The sequence below is a fragment of the Anolis carolinensis genome, chromosome 4, assembly GCF_035594765.1.
Source record: "Anolis carolinensis isolate JA03-04 chromosome 4, rAnoCar3.1.pri, whole genome shotgun sequence".
NCBI classification, from domain to species: domain Eukaryota; kingdom Metazoa; phylum Chordata; class Lepidosauria; order Squamata; family Dactyloidae; genus Anolis; species Anolis carolinensis.
The window spans coordinates 228,999,681-229,018,505 of NC_085844.1; positions in this window are offsets into that span (position 1 = coordinate 228,999,681).

An 18,825-nucleotide genomic window follows, 5' to 3' on the forward strand; every position below is an offset into this window, starting at 1 on the left:
GCACCAATAACCTTACACAGAGGCCAGAATCTATGTAATATCTTTATTAAAGAAATATATAAAGTCAATAAAAACAAGTGAAGAATATAGTTCAGAAGCAGACCTTCCAGATGAGGTCAAATATAGTCCAGAAATGTATTGTCCAATATAAGATATTAGAGTTCAAAGTTTTAATCCACTTGACCGAAACACACACCTTGCCAAGCAAAAGTGTGGGGAAATGTCAGAGTCTTTAAAGTCCAATGTAGCTTGACAACAAGGCTGGAAAATAAACTTGATTCTTGGCTAGATCAAAGACTTGAAACGAGGCAAACATGAAGCATGAACAAGGTCCGTGGCAAACGTGAAACAAGGCAGGCTTGGAACTTGATCCGGGAAGCAAGGAACTGGGGTTACGAAGTCCACACACGATCTCACTCCTCAAGCTGATCAATTGACTCCGCAAGGTTCCCCTTGCGACAAGCACCTATATTGGGTCTCGTTTTCCCGCCAACAGAACACTTTCCCTGGAGAACGAGAAGCGAAACCCAACTCTGTCCAGATGCATGACTCCTTAGAATTTCCCAAGGGAAGCAGACCTAATCAGCTAGTTGTTTGGCAGCGATTCTCAGGCTCCGGCGATTAGCCTCTCTGACTCCTCTATCTCGATTATAATTGTCCCTCCGAGGAAACGGGGGGGAGTTCTGCCCAAGGCCTGTTTGGCTGAATTCTTGAGGGCAAACATCCTCCAGGTGGAGAGGCTCCGGCTCTGGTTGAACCGGCGGAAATCCCATGTTTTCCTCCTCGTCTGCCACAATAGTACTAGGAACAGGACTACAAGGCCCATGAGTCATCACAGAGGGGAACAATGGAAGCTGAACTACTGAATCTTTTTTGTTTGTTTTGTGTTTGAGTTATTGGGGTGGTGAAGGGGGCAGGGGTGGAATCTTGATCTTTCCTGTAGAATCTGACAAAATAAAATTGTTGCAACTTCCTCTTACTCATTAATAGTTTTGCCATAATCTGCTGTTGCTTGGCCACATGTTGTGATTTTTATTATGAAACTAGCTGTGCCCGGCCGCGCGTTACTGTGGCTTTTTGGATTCATTTGTTGGCCAGGTGGAATAGCAGTGAATAGCCTTGCAGCTGCAAAGCCTGGCCGTTTTCTTCCAAAGGGAATCCTAGTTTGGTGAGCTGGAATACACTGAATAGTCTTGGTGAGGCAAATATACATGCTGTTATTAGTCACCTTGATTAGCATGTAATGGCCTTGCAGCTTCCAAGCCTGTTTGCTTCCTCCCTGGGGGAATCCTTTGGAGGTGTTAGCTGGCCCTGATTGTTTTCTTTCTTGATTTCTTGTTTTCTTATGATTCTTATGGTTCCCCTTTTATTTGTTCTCCTGATTGTATACATTATATTGCTTTGTATTATTTTTCCTGATTGTTTCCTGTGTGGAATTTCCCTGTGTTCATAGTGTTGTTGTTTATTTAATGTCCTGGTTTTATTGGTTTTTAATACTAGGCCCTTGGTTTTGTTAATTTGACATTGTTTGTTGGATGGTGTTACCTGTCCCTGTTTTCCCTGTGTTCATAGTGTTGGTGTGTTTTCACTGTCCTGATTGTAGACTGTTGCAATATTTGGAGCGTGTTGTTGTTGTTTTTTTATTGGATTTCGCCTGCTAGGAACCAGACATGCATGGTGCAATTGTCACCTTGATTATTATTTAATAGGCTTTTAGCATGATAGGCTGGCAGCTTCCTGGGTCGTGGATTTCTGTGTTGGAAGGTGTTAGCTGACCCTGTGTGTTTCTTGTTTGGAATTTCCACGTTTTATGAATGTTAGAAGTAGTTTACCTGTTTTGTATGTATTGTCTTTGTTTTTTATAAGATGGTAGGGGCTTGAGCAATCTTTTTGGACTGTCCTGGTGTTTTGTACTTCAACTCCCATAATCCCAAATAGTCGGTTTGGGATTGTGGGAGTTGTAGTCCTAATGGGGGCCCATTTTGTCAAAGAAGTGCTTGATTGTGCTTAAAGAAACGGCCTCACAGCCCTTCGGAGGCTGCGTCTGGTAAGCAAACTGAGGCGTTTCTGAAGTAATGGCGGCATTGGTTTTTCCCTCCCGGCTCTTTTGCTCTCCCTCCCTCCTCCTGGCAGCGTTGCTTTCCCCTTTTCCAGCTTTTAAAAACTTATTTCTTTGAATTCTGTCAGGGACTTTGCGAAAAGGACATAGTGCAAACGCCAATGGCGTCTGGTATCAAACTGAGGCGTTTCTGAAGTAATGGCAGTGTTGCTTTTTCCCTCCCTGCTCTTTCGCCCTCCCTCCTCCCACCAGCGTTCGCGCTATATCCTTTTCACAGCATCCCTGACAGAATACTAAGAAAATAAGTATTTAAAAGCTGGAAAAGGGGAAAACTTTCCTTCATCCTTTTCTCCTCTGCCTCGCTCACCTGCACACTTTGGAGGACTTGCCGGATGTGATTGTGTAGGCCTAATGTCCTACACAGTAATGGTTTTCTACGTTCGGTTGGGATGCTCGCATGCTGCTGCCTGTCATTGACGTAGGTATTTCAAGGGTGGGGGCTCTGCCACGCATGCGCACAGTGCAGTATTCGGTTTTTTGGGGGTTTTGAGTGACTTCCAATTTGAATTGTGTTTTTTTTTCATGTCTAAACACAGCCGGGATGACCATGTCTTTTGTGGTCAAGTTTCGTGGGTTTTGGGTGTTTAGTTTTGCTGTTTACCTTAAAGCAGAAATGGTCAGAACATATATATATGTGTGTGTGTGTGTGTGTTTAAAGGTATGAGACAGTCGAAGTTGACAATGCACAGTGGAAAAACTGCAGCCCTTGGACCTAAATCCTTCCCAGTACAACCACTCTATTGCAGAATAAAAGTACCATATACAGCCAACTTTCCCTTGTTTTCTGCTCTTTCCCACATCCATTTTGGTCTTAAACTCATCTTTTAAAACTAAGAAGTAAATATCTAATGATGGCTTTCATTCATTTATTGTTTGTTTTTTTATTTCATTTTTTGTAACAAGGTTAAACAGCCAAACAGCCCAAAGGACCAAAATGTGGCAAAAAATGTGTCTTGTGGAGATAAGGAAGTACATATTTACTCGAGTCTAATTTGCTGCCCAACGTAATGCACAGCAGCAAAAAGTGCACTCTTTGTAATTTAGAACAGCAAAGATTTCAGCAACGGAAAAGAAAATCACGGGATGCATCTATGCTGTAGAATGAATCCACTTTAACTGCCCTGGCTCAATGCTATGGGGTCCTAGGGGCTGTAGTTTCACACTCCTTCTCTGCCAAAGAATGCTGATGCCTCACCAAACTATAAATCCCAGGATTGCATAGCATTGAGCCATGGCCATTAAGTTAGAAATGAAATACCTCGAATAGTAGCTCCATGTGCTCCTGAAGCAGCTTCCCTTTGTGCTCTGGCACAGCACTAATATTACTGTATTGCACAACTCAAATCTGTTCTTGAAAGTATCATCAGCCCTCCACATTTGGGTATTTAATTTTTACAGATTAGATTATCTGCCAATTTTATTATTTGCAGATTTCCAGCAGACAAAAGAGTTTTTTTTTCTGGGGAACCTAGATATTTCTATAGAAATTTTCTCTCATTTTTAAAAATGGGATTTTTTAAAAAAAATTAATGTTCCGTCTGATAAAAAAAATAGCATTTTTATTTATTCCCCCCCCGGCCCACCATTTTTGCAGGGAATCTGCATCTATCTGACATCAGTGAATGTGGAGGGCTCATTATAATATTTTAAGCAATCTGGGAAGAATACAAATTAAGTAGGCAAGCCTGTAGCATAGTCAAGGTGGGGGGGGGGTGTCTTTACAAATTCAACCCCCACCTATTTTTTGGGTTTAAAAAACTGGTTTACTCATGAATTTTAACTAGTTAACTGAATTCTCATGCTAAGTCTATGAGAAGCAAAAAATAGAGTTCCCTCAGAAGTGCAAGCACTATCTCAACCAAATTTTGATAATTTCTTTTAACCATATACATCTTAAGAAAGCTTCTCTTATCATCTCTTCAACTTAGAAAAACATTACAAAAAGTAGATATAGACATTTTCTGTAACATGACGACAGTCTCTTAGAAAATGCCAGGGAGATGCATAGAATCTGTGGAAGAATTTCAGGAGATCTTTGACATAGCAAGATCAGTAGTGGAATCTATGGGTGGAGAAGTTAGGATTCCTTGCATTTGTTCAAGGCAGACTTCTAAAAGCAACATGCAGGCAACTTCACAAACACCAATGGAATATTATAGGCTAAACGTGTACATCCCATTTCTGAACATTTTCTGCAGTCAGATTCAAGAAAGGTTTGCAAGGGACAGGGAAGTTGTTCAGGAATTGCAAGTGTTCCTCCCTATTAATTGTGGCCATTTAAAATCCAACTTGAACAAGTACACAGGACTTTATAATGAATGCCTTCGAGATACTGACACACTGATGGAAGAGTTTGACCTGTGGTGTAGAAAATGGAAAAATATTGACAGCTTTTTTTTCTGAATGTGAAAAAACATCTTCAGATTTCTGCAACATTGCCAGGGTCAACAGCTACAAATGAAAGGTTGTTTAAAACTCTTAATTGTTTGAAAACATACATAAGCAGCACAATGGGGCAAGAAAGACTGACTGGACTTGCACTCTTGAGTGTCCACTGAAGTTTATCGAAGGAGCCTGATTTCAGTCAAAGTGTATTGACACAGTTTTCAAGTATTTCCAACAGGCCTTGTGGTATTCTTTTGTAACCACTAAATTACCAATTAAGAGTACTTTTCAGAGTTTTTTAAGACTTGAAACTTTGTAGCTAAAATAGAAATTTGATTTAATTAAACCCATATAAAATATAGAATGAGTCATAGAATTTAAATTATTTTGTGTTATGGACCTACTCTTCATGATTTGCTAAAAAAGAAAAGAAAATTTGTTTAACCTTCCACCCCCCACCCCCCAAAATCTGGCTACAAGCTTGTAAATAGGGGAAGAGCATAATATAACTCCCACATGCGTCAACTCTTCTTGGTTTTCATTTGCACATCAGAGTGTTTTGTGACTTTGGCTACCTAGCGTTCCCATAAAGGAGTACCATTAGCTAAAGTACATTGGAACCAATCCATGTTCCAAAGGAATGCGGCCTACACATCACCAAAAATGTGCTTAATTGAACTCTTTACAATGCCAAGAACAAACAAAGCTCTCACCTACTCTCCCTGAGTTTTATTGTAATTATAAAACCTTTTAACGTCCAACATGTTATCAGCTTTCTCACAGAGTGGGTTACATAGTACGTAAATGTGAATCCAAGAGTTAAAATGTAAGATTGCAAATGTAAATAACTAGTCCATTGTACACTGGCCAATAAAGGTATCAAATATCAAATATTCTTACACACAGAACATTCTGCTGCCATAATATGGTCTGTAATTCAAATGCAGACCTATGCTTCCACCTGCAGAGAGAGTAGTTTACACTATTTAATGTCTACTGGAATAGGTAAAGGTAAAGATTTTCCCCTGACATTAAGTCCACTCGTGTCCGACTCTGGGGTTTGGTGCTCATCTCCATTTCTAAGCTGAAGAGCCAGCGTTGTCCGTAGACACTTCCAAGGTCATGTAGCCAGCATGACTGCATGGAATGCCGTTACCTTCCCAACCTATTGATCTACTCACATTTGCATGTTTTCAGACCTCTAGGTTGGCAGAAGCTGGGCTAACAGCAGGATCTCACCCCGCTCCCCGGATCTGAACATCTGACCTTTCAGTCAAGTTCAGCAGCTCAGCTAGTTAACCCACTGTGCCACCGAGAGCTCCATCTATTGGAATACCCTTATTTTAAATGTGTGTTTTGTGTTTAATCTTTGTTCTGTGTATTTTAATATGCATTTTGTAGAAATATGTTTTAATATGTGTATTTTATAGATTTGTTTAGATGATTATGTATTTTTAGCAATGTTGTAAACCACAGGAAGCAGTGGGTAAGAAATAATAATAATAATAATAATAATAATAATAATAATAATAATAATAAGCTGTATGGGAAAACGGAAACTGAAATCCAGTCTCTGACTAACACTGTCCGAATATTTAGCACTGATATCAGCATGGAGTTTGGCTTGGACAAATGTTCAACAGTGGCATTGAAGAAGGGAAAAATCTTTGAAAGTGAGGGCATAAATATGCCTAATGGCCAAACGATAAAGTGTCACCAGCCAGAGGCCTATAAATATCTGGGCATATTACAGCTGGACAACATCAAGCATGAACATGTGAAGACTGTGGTCAGCAAAGAATACACACAAAGGGTCAGAAAAATTCTCAAAAGCAAGCTCAATGGAGGCAACACCATCAAGGCCATAAACACCTGGGCCATACCTGTCATAAGATATACTGCTGGCATTATAAATTGGACACAGGCGGAATTGGACAATTTGGACAGAAAAACAAGAAAACTCATGACCATTCATCATTCACTGCACCCTTGCAATATTGTTGACCGGCTATATCTGCCTAGAAGATCAGGTGGCAGAGGACTCTTACAAGTAAAACAAGCAGTCAAAGAAGAAGAACATGCCCTGGCAGAATATGTAAAGCAAAGTGAAGAACCTACTTTGATTGAAGTCAAAAATCAGAAACTCCTCAAAGCACAGCAGACAAAGAATCAGTACAAGAAAACCACACTACAATCTAGAGCTGACAGCTGGCACAACAAAACATTGCATGGAAAGTTCCTTGACAAAATTGAAGGAAAAGCTGATAAGAAGAAGACTGTGCAAGGAACCTGACGAAACCATTGATCATATCCTCAGCTGCTGTAAGAAAATTGCACAAACAGACTACAAACAGAGGCACAACTATGTGGCCCAAATGATCCATTGGAACTTATGCCTCAAGTACCAGCTCCCAGCAGCAAAGAACTGGTGGGATCACAAACCTGCAAAAGTATTGGAAAATGAGCACGCAAAGATACTGTGGGACTTCTGAATCCAGACTGACAAAGTTCTGGAACACAACACACCAGACATCACAGTTGTGGAAAAGAAAAAGGTTTGGATCATTGATGTCGCCATCCCAGGTGACAGTCGCATTGACGAAAAACAACAGGAAAAACTCAGCCGCTATCAGGACCTCAAGATTGAACTTCAAAGACTCTGGCAGAAACCAGTGCAGGTGGTCCCGGTGGTGATGGGCACACTGGGTGCCGTGCCAAAAGATCTCAGCCGGCATTTGGAAACAATAGACATTGACAAAATTACGATCTGCCAACTGCAAAAGGCCACCCTACTGGGATCTGCACGCATCATCCAAAAATACATCATATAGTCCTAGACACTTGGGAAGTGTTCGACTTGTGATTTTGTGATATGAAATCCAGCATATCTATCTTGTTTGCTGTGTCATAATAAAATAATAATAATAATATTTCATCCTCGTATTCTCTTTTATTTTGTTATTGTAGATCATTACCAGTCTTGCTTCGAGACAAAGGGCAGTTCTTGTACTGACTTTTGTTGTAACTACCAGAATATTAATAGAATAATTTTCAGGGAACAATAAGAAACTTTCAGTCCAAAGGTAGTTATGACGAGATGCATAAGATACTAGAATATTATTAAAATGGATACATTATCCCAGATTTAAACAAAGTCCAATTAAGAAAGATTTAGTCTGTATTGGCAGTCTGTGTTATAATACATAAAGCATTTGCCGCATTGTGTGTTGGGTTCACAAATCTGTACATACACTGTTTAATTAAAAGCACACACCAAATAATACAGAAGATTATTGTGAGGAAAAATGACTCTGAAATTCAGAAAGGTCAAAACAAATCCATCCTGAGTCCTTTAAGGAGAAAAGCTGCTCATGTGCTTGAAGCAAAGTCAGGATCTCCTGTCACTTAATAATCCTCTAAAGACCTTTGAAAAGGATATAGGAAAGGGCATCACATGCCATGAGAAAGCAAAAAGACATGGATTGTTCAAGAAGATGTGGGGAATATCACATGCTCTGAATACTGCATCTGTTCAATGGAATGCTTCCTAGCCCTTGTAATTGGTAAAACAGAGAACTTGGGACTTGAGAAAGGACCTCATGACTTTGCATGTGATCCCATGCCGCAAGACATGTCATTCCTTGTTCCATTGGAAAGCACTGCCTCAGTCACAGGACTAAACGAGCCAGCTAGGTTGGGGATATGGGTTGATTGTGTTGGAGAAGGATTTACAAGAGATGAAGATGGAAATTATGAATATAAGGCACAGGATTGAATAAATATGCTGTAGTTCGGCAGTCCTAAGCGTAGCCAGGATTAGAATGGTCTAAAGATGCAAGTGTAAACACTTCTCCTTTATGGGTTCATTTGAAGAGCACCAACATCCATTGGTGGTTGGTGGCTTTCATGTCAATGAGCGGATGTAGTTGCTTCGGCTGTAATCCAGATGCAAAGATGCTGAACTCTACCCCCAAACTAAACATGCCCATATCAGTTTCAGATTTTTCCACATTACAATGTTCTTAAGTTCTTCACATGTCAGAAAAAAATTGTGGGAATTGTGCTAAGTTTCCAGCAAAACTGAACAGAATAAAAGTTTTGCCCATTCTTGTTTATACCATGCCCCTATATCTAACCTTGATGTATCTTACAGAATTTAGAAAATGGGAAGAATAACTGTGCAAGCAATTGTCTATGGGGGTTCATACTTGGGAGAGATGAGACAAAGAGTGTGGCTTACTGTCATAAATGCAACAAATGATGATACTGAATGAAGAAGTGATTGTTCAGTATGAAACAGTGATATCATAGGGAAAGGGTTATTCAGTATCAAACTAGACATTTAAGAAGAATTCAAAAGATATCTGAATTAGTTAATGGTACTGGTGAGCAGCTGCTCCTAGTATCACAAGCAACCTAGTAATGTGATTTGATAGCTAGTGTTGATATTTATGAGCAATGCCTAAGTGCAAATCTGTATTTTTGCTAGACAACCTTGGACCTGTCACTAACTCTGGCAATTGGAGAGAAACAAGGTTGTAAACACACAATAGCATTCAGAATTTCTTAAATAATTAAATGAAATATAGCTATCAAAAGAGAAGGGTTTTATTGTGTGCATGTGCACATGCATATCTCATATTTCTCATGCATGGATAGATTATAATTTATAGCTATTTCTATTTCATGATAATGCAGCATAAGCAATCCAAATATTGCAGCAAGGAAAATAAATAGGTATTTTCTCACATTCTGCTACTTTTATACACATTCATGGTTAAGATCCATGACTGCTAATATGCCAAGTCCCTTCGGGGAGAGGGGCGGGATATAAATTATGATGATGAGGATTACTATTATCATCATCATTGACCTGAGTCATCAATATTGGGTAAATATTGACTTGGGTCTTTAGGATTACAGTAGAGTCTCACTTATCCAAGCCTTGCTTATCCAAGTTTCTGGATTATCCAAACCATTTTTGTAGTCAATGTTTTCAATATATCGTGATATTTTGGTGCTAAATTCGTAAATACAGTAATTACAACATAATATTACTGTGTATTGAACTACGTTTTCTGTCAAATTTGTTGTATGACATGAAGTTTTGGTGCTTAATTTGTAAAATCATAACCTAATTTGATGTTTAATAGGCTTTTCCTTAATCCCTCCTTATTATCCAAGATATTTGCTTATCCAAGCTTCTGCCGGCCCGTTTAGCTTGGATAAGTGGGACCCTACTGTACTTCTCTCTTTCCCAGACATTTTCGAACTACAACCCTCTCCTTTCCATCAGAGCCAAGGTAAATCCTAACAAACTTTTCCTCATTTTAATCAGTTCTGATCAGTAGCCAGTTTGCCATGAAACTATTCTAACCTTCCTTGCTTTTTAAAATTAGTGATGGATTAATAAACTAGTTCACCATAAGTACATGCTTTGTATGCAAAATGAGGAGAGAGCTGCTAGTCACCAATAAAGTGTAGATAGTACTGTACTTGTTGGGCCATACAAATATTCTGAAGCTGAACAATGATGTGCAAATGAAAAGAAGAGATGGTATTATATAGCCCTCCAGATGTTGGCTACAATCTCAGAAACCACAGCCAGTATAGTCAATGGAACTGAAGTCCAAGAACGTGCGGAAGGCTGCATTATTCCAACTTCTGTTTTAAAGCAATGCATTAAATTCACAGTTGGTACCAGATTTGTACTGGGGATTTCCCAGCTCATACTCACCACTACACCACACTGGTATTTTCCAGTTTCCAGGATGTAGAGTGAAAGGCAGCTAACTCTTTTCCACTCACCTATGAGTCATTCTGACTAACTTGACTTTGCCTAGTCCTCTGTTTCAATAAAAGCTTTGGCTGCAACTTGATTAGATGTTTACAAAGATACCACTCTCACCTGCTTTAGTTTTTTCTGGGCAATGTAGAAATGTGATTTACAGAGAGGATAAGTGATGGAAAGAAAAGCAAGTCCAATTATTACATCAGTCATAGAGAATTCGGCACCAGATAAAATAAGTTCAAAAGTCAAGGCAGAGACATGCTTTTTATAACAGATCACAAGGTGTGTCGTCATGGAAGTGTAAGAATGTGAAATGAAAGCTGACTCATTAGCAACGATTCTGTGTCATGAATACTGAGGGCAGCTAGGAAGAGCAAGATCCATTTATGAAGAAATTGTTCTTACTAATGATCCCATTCATAATCCTCCAAGCTGATGAACTGTGCTTCAAGAAGTCAGGCAGCTACTCTAGCAGCAAACATGTACAATTTTATGATATGTGTGAAAGTAAAGCATATAAGGACTGGTTGCTTACCTGTAACCATGTTTCTTCAAGTGTTACTCTGTGAATTCACACTAGTGGAGATAACTACACCTGCGCAAGCTCTAACGGAAAATCTTCCAAGCTGAATCTTTTAAATTTTACCGGTAACCCTGCCCCTCTCCCCGGAGGGCATAAAAGCTGGCCCTGGGCGTACGCTCCCCAGTTCCTAAGCCGCAAAAGGCAACAAGAAAGGGAGAGGTTTGCCAGAGGGGAGGAAGGGCGGGATTGTATGTAATTCACAGAGTAACACTCGAAGAAACATGGTTACATGTAAGCAACCTGTCCTTTTTCTTCATGTACTCTGTGAATGCACACTAGTGGAGGCTAGTAAGCTGAAGCTGAGGCTGGTGGGACATAGCAAATCGACAAAAAGTAAAGTGACCAAACATACGTTTTATTAAGGCACATATAGGACAGCAATAGTGGAAATAACTGGGGATCGTAATAGAAGACCCAAGTGACCTGAAAGATATAAGTCCACTGAAGTGGAGGTAGTAAAGGTCTGGGTACAATTAAAATGCATATAAAACAAGTGCAAACATATAACAAGGTGGCAGAGGCCATAGTCACTGACTACCTGAGGTAGGCACGTCTTCCTCTTTTTTTATCAGAGGCAACTGAAAAGGGGTACCTGGAGGTAAGAACTGCAGAGTGAGGTAGGTGTAGAGGTAAATATGATGAAACATGGTATGCATCATAATTTGTAAGAGGTATATCAACAATGTCCCCACAATAATCGACTGGAAAGAGGAATTCAGTGTGAACCTCCTACAGTGTAGTTATAGCAATGAGGTATAATGAAAACATTGATAAGCTTGTTCAACTCAGAGAAAGACCAATAGTTTACCTGTGGAAATGCAGATTTTGTTGTCTCATTTTTAACCTTGTTGTTTCTCTTATCTCTCTCTCTCTCTTTTTGTTTTTTGTTTTAATTGAGTGACTGGAATCCCTGCAGGAGTCATGGGCCTGGCGGTCTTTAACAAGGAACAACCAACAGAGATATATATCAGAAACAACAATAAACTTTGTTTATGAATGTAACCTTGAGTCCTTGAGTTATTAAATGGTTCATAGAAGAAATATATTCATGGGAGGCAGGCAGAGAGGATTGATCTGCCAAAAGAATAATCTCTGTGAGTCCTGGAGGCTATCCTGTAGTGAGAAATGAATGTAAGGGGTTTAGCCCATTTGGCTGCCTTACAGATAAGAGTCCAGGGGAATTCCCTTAAGGAAGGCCGTTGATGCTGCTAGGGCTCTGGTGGACCTCAGCTTGACCGAGAGGGGAGGGGGGCGGTGGGCCAGTTGGTATGAAAGTTCGATGGTTGAAGCAATCCAGTGAGAGAGTCTTTGGGAAGAAAGTGAGTTACCCAATTTGTCAGGGTCATAGGACACAAAAAGTCTGGTAGTTGTGTCCTGTCTCTGTAATACAATAAGGCCCTCCTAACATCAAGGAGGTGTAGCCTTTTTCAAGTGGGGATGTTAGGTTTTGGAAAAAGGAAGGGAGGACAATGTCCTCATTAATATGGAAGGAAGAGACCACCTTAGGGAGGAAGGTGATGTCCGTCCTGAGGACCCCCTGATTGTGATGGAATCGAATATAGGGTTCATCAATTCGAAGGGTGGCCAGTTCAGATGGGCGTCGAGTTGAGGTGATGGCCACGAGGAAGGCTACCTTCCAAGAAAGGAAGCAAAGTTCTGCAGATGTTAAAGGTTCAAATGGTGGGCCAGAGATCTGGGCCAGGACAAGCTTGAGACTCCATCCAGGTGTCGGGGATTGGACTGGTGGATGGAGATTAGCGTATCCCTTGAGGAACTTTTTGACCAGGCTATGAAAAAAGGGATAGATGGTTGTGTTGTTGAAAAGCTCAGGAGAGGGCTGCCAGGTAGGATTTTATCGATGAAAGCGAGAGGTTTTGATTGGTCAAGTAAATAGAAATTCGAGGACCATTGATACCGACGGAGGGAAGGAGGAGACATCTCAAGATCGAAGGAAGATCTGGAACTGGGTTTATAAGTGTAAACCTTGGTCATGGATGGCTTGTGAGCTACTTTGAGGATTGTTTGTAGTGTAGGATCAAATCCAGCTACATCTTGATGTTCCATGCTGAGAGATGCAGGGAGGGAATGGCTGGATGCAGGAGTTAACCCTGTTGCATCCGACGATGTGGCCTTCACCCAAGCAGAGAAGGCACTTTGCGTGGCCGTCGGAGTCAGGAATTTTGGCCGCACATTCAGTGCACCTCTTGAAGCATGTAGTCGACATGGGAAAATTCCAATGTGAACCTTGCGGCAGAAAAAAAGGAACTGGGGAGTGTATGCCCAGGGCTGGCTTTTATGCCCTCTGGGGAGAGGGGCGGGGTTACCACCAAAATTTAAAAGATTCAGCTTGGAAGGTTTTCCGTTGGAGCCTGCACAGGTACAGTTATCTCCACTAGTGTGCATTCACAGAGTACACGAAGAAAAAATAGTAACGCTTATAATGGTTCCAACCTAGTTTTTTGGGTGGAATGGCAAGGGGAGTTACTTCTTTGCCAAAGTATTAACCCATACCAATTGTTTTTCCTGGTTCTCGGACAGCTCCAAGAGCTTTGAAAAAGCCATTAACACAGAGTTAGGATTCATACCACCCTGCATTTGTTGCTGAACTATAGCTGCTGGTCTAGCAAGCATAGCTGATGGTGGGAGATACAGCTGAACCATATCTATAGAGCTGCACAATTCCCACTCCAATATTAAAGAGTGTAGGTGTTTGCCATTAGCTCGCCTACTCAGAAAGGATCCAACACCCTAGATTGTTGGAGCAGGCTCATCAATTTAACAAAATTATATTTAAAGTTGTCAAATTGACTTCCCAGAATTTCTTTAGTAGTGTGCATGTACTGAAGCCAGAATGCATCCTCCTCTGCTTCAAAAATTACTTATCATATCTGAGGAGGTTATAATTTTCCAAGGAAGAAAGCTGTTCCTAAATATCAGAAGATAACCTGCTGAAGAAAGTTATAAAAATGGAAACATTCAACAAGCTACGACATCTTTTTATAATTACACTTCTGCTGCTAGACAATCTGAATTAAGTAAAATTCCTAAGGTAAACCACTTGGAAGTGAGTATTTGATGATTGCCTCCTCTTATATGAGGTAGTCTGCAAGTCTGAAATCTAAAATCCTCAGCAGTCCTGTTGTATATCCCAACACACTATAAGACTAGGCTGGTGTATACACAAAGCGGAGCTTTCTCTGCAACAGCCTTGACTGTGGAACTTCCTCACAAAGGAGATCAGAGTGATTCTTCCAAGTTTCCAAAGAACAACTGTTTTACATTTTTATCAGTTCTTAAAACTGGGAAGGCTGTTCTAGTTGTTTTTGCCTGAGTTTTAGCCTGTTTGGAAAAGCATATCCTAATCTGTTCTGAAATGTTTTTATTTACCGTATATACTCGAGTATAAGCTGACCCGAATATAACCCGAGGCATCTAATTTTACCACAGAAAACTGGGAAAACTTATTGACTCGAGTATAAGCCGAGGGTGGGAAATGCAGAAGCTACTGGTCAATTTCAAAATAAAAATAGATGCCAATAAAATTATATTGAGTAGGTTAAATGTTTTTGAATATTTATCATATTTCAAAGAAAAACAGTAAACTAGGTCTGGAAGTGGAAAAGCAGGGTCAACAAAAACAATATGGTATCAGCAATAACTTATTATTATTATTATTATTATTATTATTATTATTATTATTATTATTAATAATAATAATAATAAACTTAATTTGTATCCTGCCCTCTCTATCTCCCCATGGGGACTCGGTTTGGCTTCCAACAGTAACAGGCAAACATTCAATGACTATATCAACAATGCAGAGCTAGAAATCTATCATTATATATACTAATTTCATATATGTATTTCCCCCTGAAACATTTGCAAATCGTCTCTATATATGTGCATTTCCCTCCTGTAATATTTGCAAGCCCCATCTATGTTTATATCTCTCTAGACATCTCTCTCTCTAAATGTGTGTGTTTGTGCACTTCCCCTGAAATATTTGCAAGCTCCATAAATCTATATTCATATCTGGATACATATATATATATATATATATATATATATATATATATATATACACACACACACACACACACACACACACACACACACACACACACATATACCGTGTTTCCCCGAAAATAAGACATCCCCATAAAATAAGACCTAGTAGAAATTTGGGGGGATTGTCTAATATAAGACACCCCCCGAAAGTAAGACCTAGGAAGAGGGAGCAGAAGAAGAAGGGAAGGCGCGCCTTCCCTAGCGGCGATGGGAAGGCAAAGGAGGAGCCCTCCTTCGCTTTCCCCAATGGTGATGGCATCTTTTCCCACCCGTAAAAGCCCTTCTTCTCCTTCCCAGGTGGCGGCGGTGGCCTCCTTCGCCGTCCGGGAAGGAGAGGAGGCGGCCTTCCTCTCTTTCCCGGGCAGCGAAGGCGCTCTCTTTCGCTGCCAGGGAAGGAGAGGAGGCGGCCCTTCCTCTCCTTCTCTCCAGTTCCTGCGCCACAAAGGCAACGAGAAAGGTAGAGGTTTGCCAGCGGGGATGGAAGGGCGGGTTTGTGTGAATTCACAGAGTACACTCGAAGAAACATGGTTACAGGTAAGCACCTGACCTTTTTCTTCATGTACTCTGTGAATGCACACTAATGGAGACTAGCAAGCTGAGGTCCAGGACGGTGGGACAGAGCAAACCCGACAATGAGTTGAATGTCCAAACCCAATTTTTATTAGGGCACATCAAAGAGAAATAAGGCACAATGTGAAACGAGGTCAGAATATCGACCAAGTGCATAAACATGAGATATAACCATGTCGAGGTGTATCCCCGTTAAGTGGGCATCAAAAAGGCCCAGGGAAAAGTGCAAATAGAACAACAGTATCCCCCAAATGTAGAAAAACAAGGTGTACATTGTCCTTAGAATAGGACCGAGAGGCAAATAGACCTCTAACAGTGTACACCGTTGTAGGGGAAAGAAGAGCAATGTGAGTAGCGTTGCCCTAGGGCAGTCACATAAACATTGTGAAAGAAGAGAGGAAATAAAGGTTGTTATGTAAACAGTAACACTTGGTGTGACATTAATTGCCTTCCTCCCCTTCCCGCTCTCTGTGTCTCCTCTCTCATCCTTCTTCTTTTTTTTTACAGGTAAGTGTTCTGTAGGGAAAAACAGCGCCTCCTATGATAAACAGGAGGACAAAACTGATCTGGCAAAAGCAGGGTCCTTCTGGACCTTAGAGTCCATTCTACAGTGGGAGACGAACGTCAAAGGGTTTGACCAAATTGCTGCTTTGCAAATAGGGTCAAGAGGGATGCCCCTGAGAAAAGCAGTCGAGGAAGAAAGGCCCCTCGTTGATCTCGGGCGGATCGATGGAGGGGGGGGGGGGGCGTTTAGCCAGTTCGTAAGCAAGTTCAATGCCTTGCACAATCCAGTGGGAGAGTCTCCAGGAGGAGATTGGGCTACCCAACTTGTCCAGGGCATAAGCAACAAAAAGTCTCGGTGTCTTGTATATTGTCCTAGTTCAGTCTCTATAGAAGAGGAGACCTCTTCTAACATCCAAAAGGTGAAGTCTCCATTCAAGCGGAGATGAAGGATTAGGGAAAAAGGCCGGGAGCACAATGTCTTGGTTCAGATGAAAAGCAGAGACCACCTTAGGAAGAGAGGTGATATCCAGACGCAGAACGGCGCGGTCGTGGTGGAAGCGAAAGTAAGGTTCATCCACTCTAAGAGCCGCCAGCTCCGAAGGCCTACGGGCCGAAGTGACAGCAACTAAGAAGGCTACCCTCCATGAGAGTAAGTGAAGGTCTGTTGACGCCAGCGGCTCGAACAGGGAGGATATGAGCTGGGAAAGCACGAGTTCAAGGCTCCAACCAGGCGTTGGTGGCTGCACCAAAGGGCAGAGATTGTTGTAGCCCCTCAGAAAGGTCTTTATGAGATGATCGCCAAACAGGGACAGCTGACCGTGGCATTGGAAGCACCAAGACAAGGCTGCTAAATAGGCTTTCATAGAGGTGAGGGACAGCTTTTGCTCCGCGAGGGTAAGCAGGAAATCCAGGACCACCAGTACTGAGGTTGGAAAGGCGTCAATGTTTTGGGACCGAAGGAAGGCATGAAACCTAGAGATCTTATAGGCATAAGACCTGGTCATAGCCGGCTTGTGTGCTGCGCGGAGAACCTTTTGGAGGTCTGGAGGGAGCTTAGGCGAGAATCCTCCATGCAGTGAGATGTAGAGATGGGATGTCCGGATGGAGAATTTGACCGTCCTGCCTGGACAGAAAGTGGGGCAGAGGCAGAAGAGAGTGAAAGGTCCCTCTGGAGAGGTGAAGAAGAGCCGGATACCATGGCTATCGCAGCCATGCTGGGGCTATCAGAATCGCCGTAGCCAAGCCAAGGCGAAGTCTCCCCAACACCCTCAGTATCAGAGGAAAGGGAAGAAACAGGTAGAGTGGTCTTGTCGACCAGTCCAGAAGAAAGGCTTCCCTGAGGCATCCAGGAAACGAGGCTGGAGGAAGTCTCCCTCCGTATTGAGATAGCTGCGCGTTCTGAGGAGAGGCGAAAAAGTCTAGGGTAGGACATCCCCAGTTGCGAAAGAGATCATGGAGAGTGTCGGGATTGAGCTGCCACTCGTGGGGAGGAACTCATCGTCCTGCTTAGGGCATCGGCTAGGCCATTCTGGAGGCCCGGGAGATGGAGTGCCAGTATGTAGACCTTGTGGGCTATGCACCATTGACAGATGCGGGTGGAGAGAAACATCAGCTTTCTCGAACCCATGCCACCCTGTTTGTTGATGTAGAACACCGCCACTGTGTTGTCCGTTTGAATGAGAACAGTCTTGTGGAGGATTAGGCGGGCAAAGGCCTTCAGGGCCTTGAAGATGGCAAGGAGTTCTAAGAAGTTTATATGATTGTTCCTCTCGAGGGGACCAGAGGTCTTGGATGGTGAGGCCATCCATGTGAGCTCCCCAGGCATAGTTGGAGGAGTTGGTGGTTATGGTGACCAACGGGAGAGCGGGGTGGAATGGTAGACCTTTGCACACATTGGCTCGAGACTTCCACCAAAGAAGGGACCAGTGGACGTGAGACGGTACCGAGAGGAACTTTGAGCTGGGATGTTGAGATGATTTGAAATTGTCTATGAACCACCTTTGCAGAGGCCTGAGGCATAGTATGGAGAAGGGGGTGACCAGAACAGTAGACGCCATATGACCTAGAAGGACTTGGATGGATCAGGCCCGAACCCTTCGGTTGTGCTCGCAGACAATGAGGTGATGACGGACGGCGAGAAACCTGTCGGATGGAAGAGAGGCAGTTTGGGCGATGGAGTTGAAGAGCGCGCCGATGAAGCAGATCTTCCTTGATGGAACGAGGTGAGACTTCTCAGCACTGAGCTGGAGGCCAAGCAAGTCCAACAGTTGGAGAATCTGATGTGGTGCTGCAACACGACCGGGTCAGGTCCGACAAGAAGCCAGTCGTCCAGATACAGAAAGACCGTGATGCCTTGCTGTCTGAGGTGTGCCGCAACCACGGCCACTACCTTGGTGAAGACTCTCGGTGCCGTGACGAGGCCGAAGGGTAAGATGGTAAGCTGGTAGGTCTGGTCGAGGACCTTGAAACAGATAAAACATCTGTGGGCCTTTCGTATCGCAATGTGGAAATACGCATCGCATAAGTCTATAGACACGAAGTAATCTCCTTGCTGGAGCATTGGGAGAATGGATGCGATGGATACCATCCGGAATTTTGTTGGACGAATGAACAAGTTCAGCGCACGCAAGTCCAGGATGGGGCGAAGACCCCCCTTTTCTCTTTGGGATTGTGAAGTACCTGGAAAAGAAGCTTCGAGGGTCCTGTTCGGATGGAGAAAGTTGAATAGCTCCCTTGGCAAGGAGATAATCGATTTCGGTGTAAATCTCTGGAGAGGGGTTGGTGAAGGAGACATGGCCTGTAGGA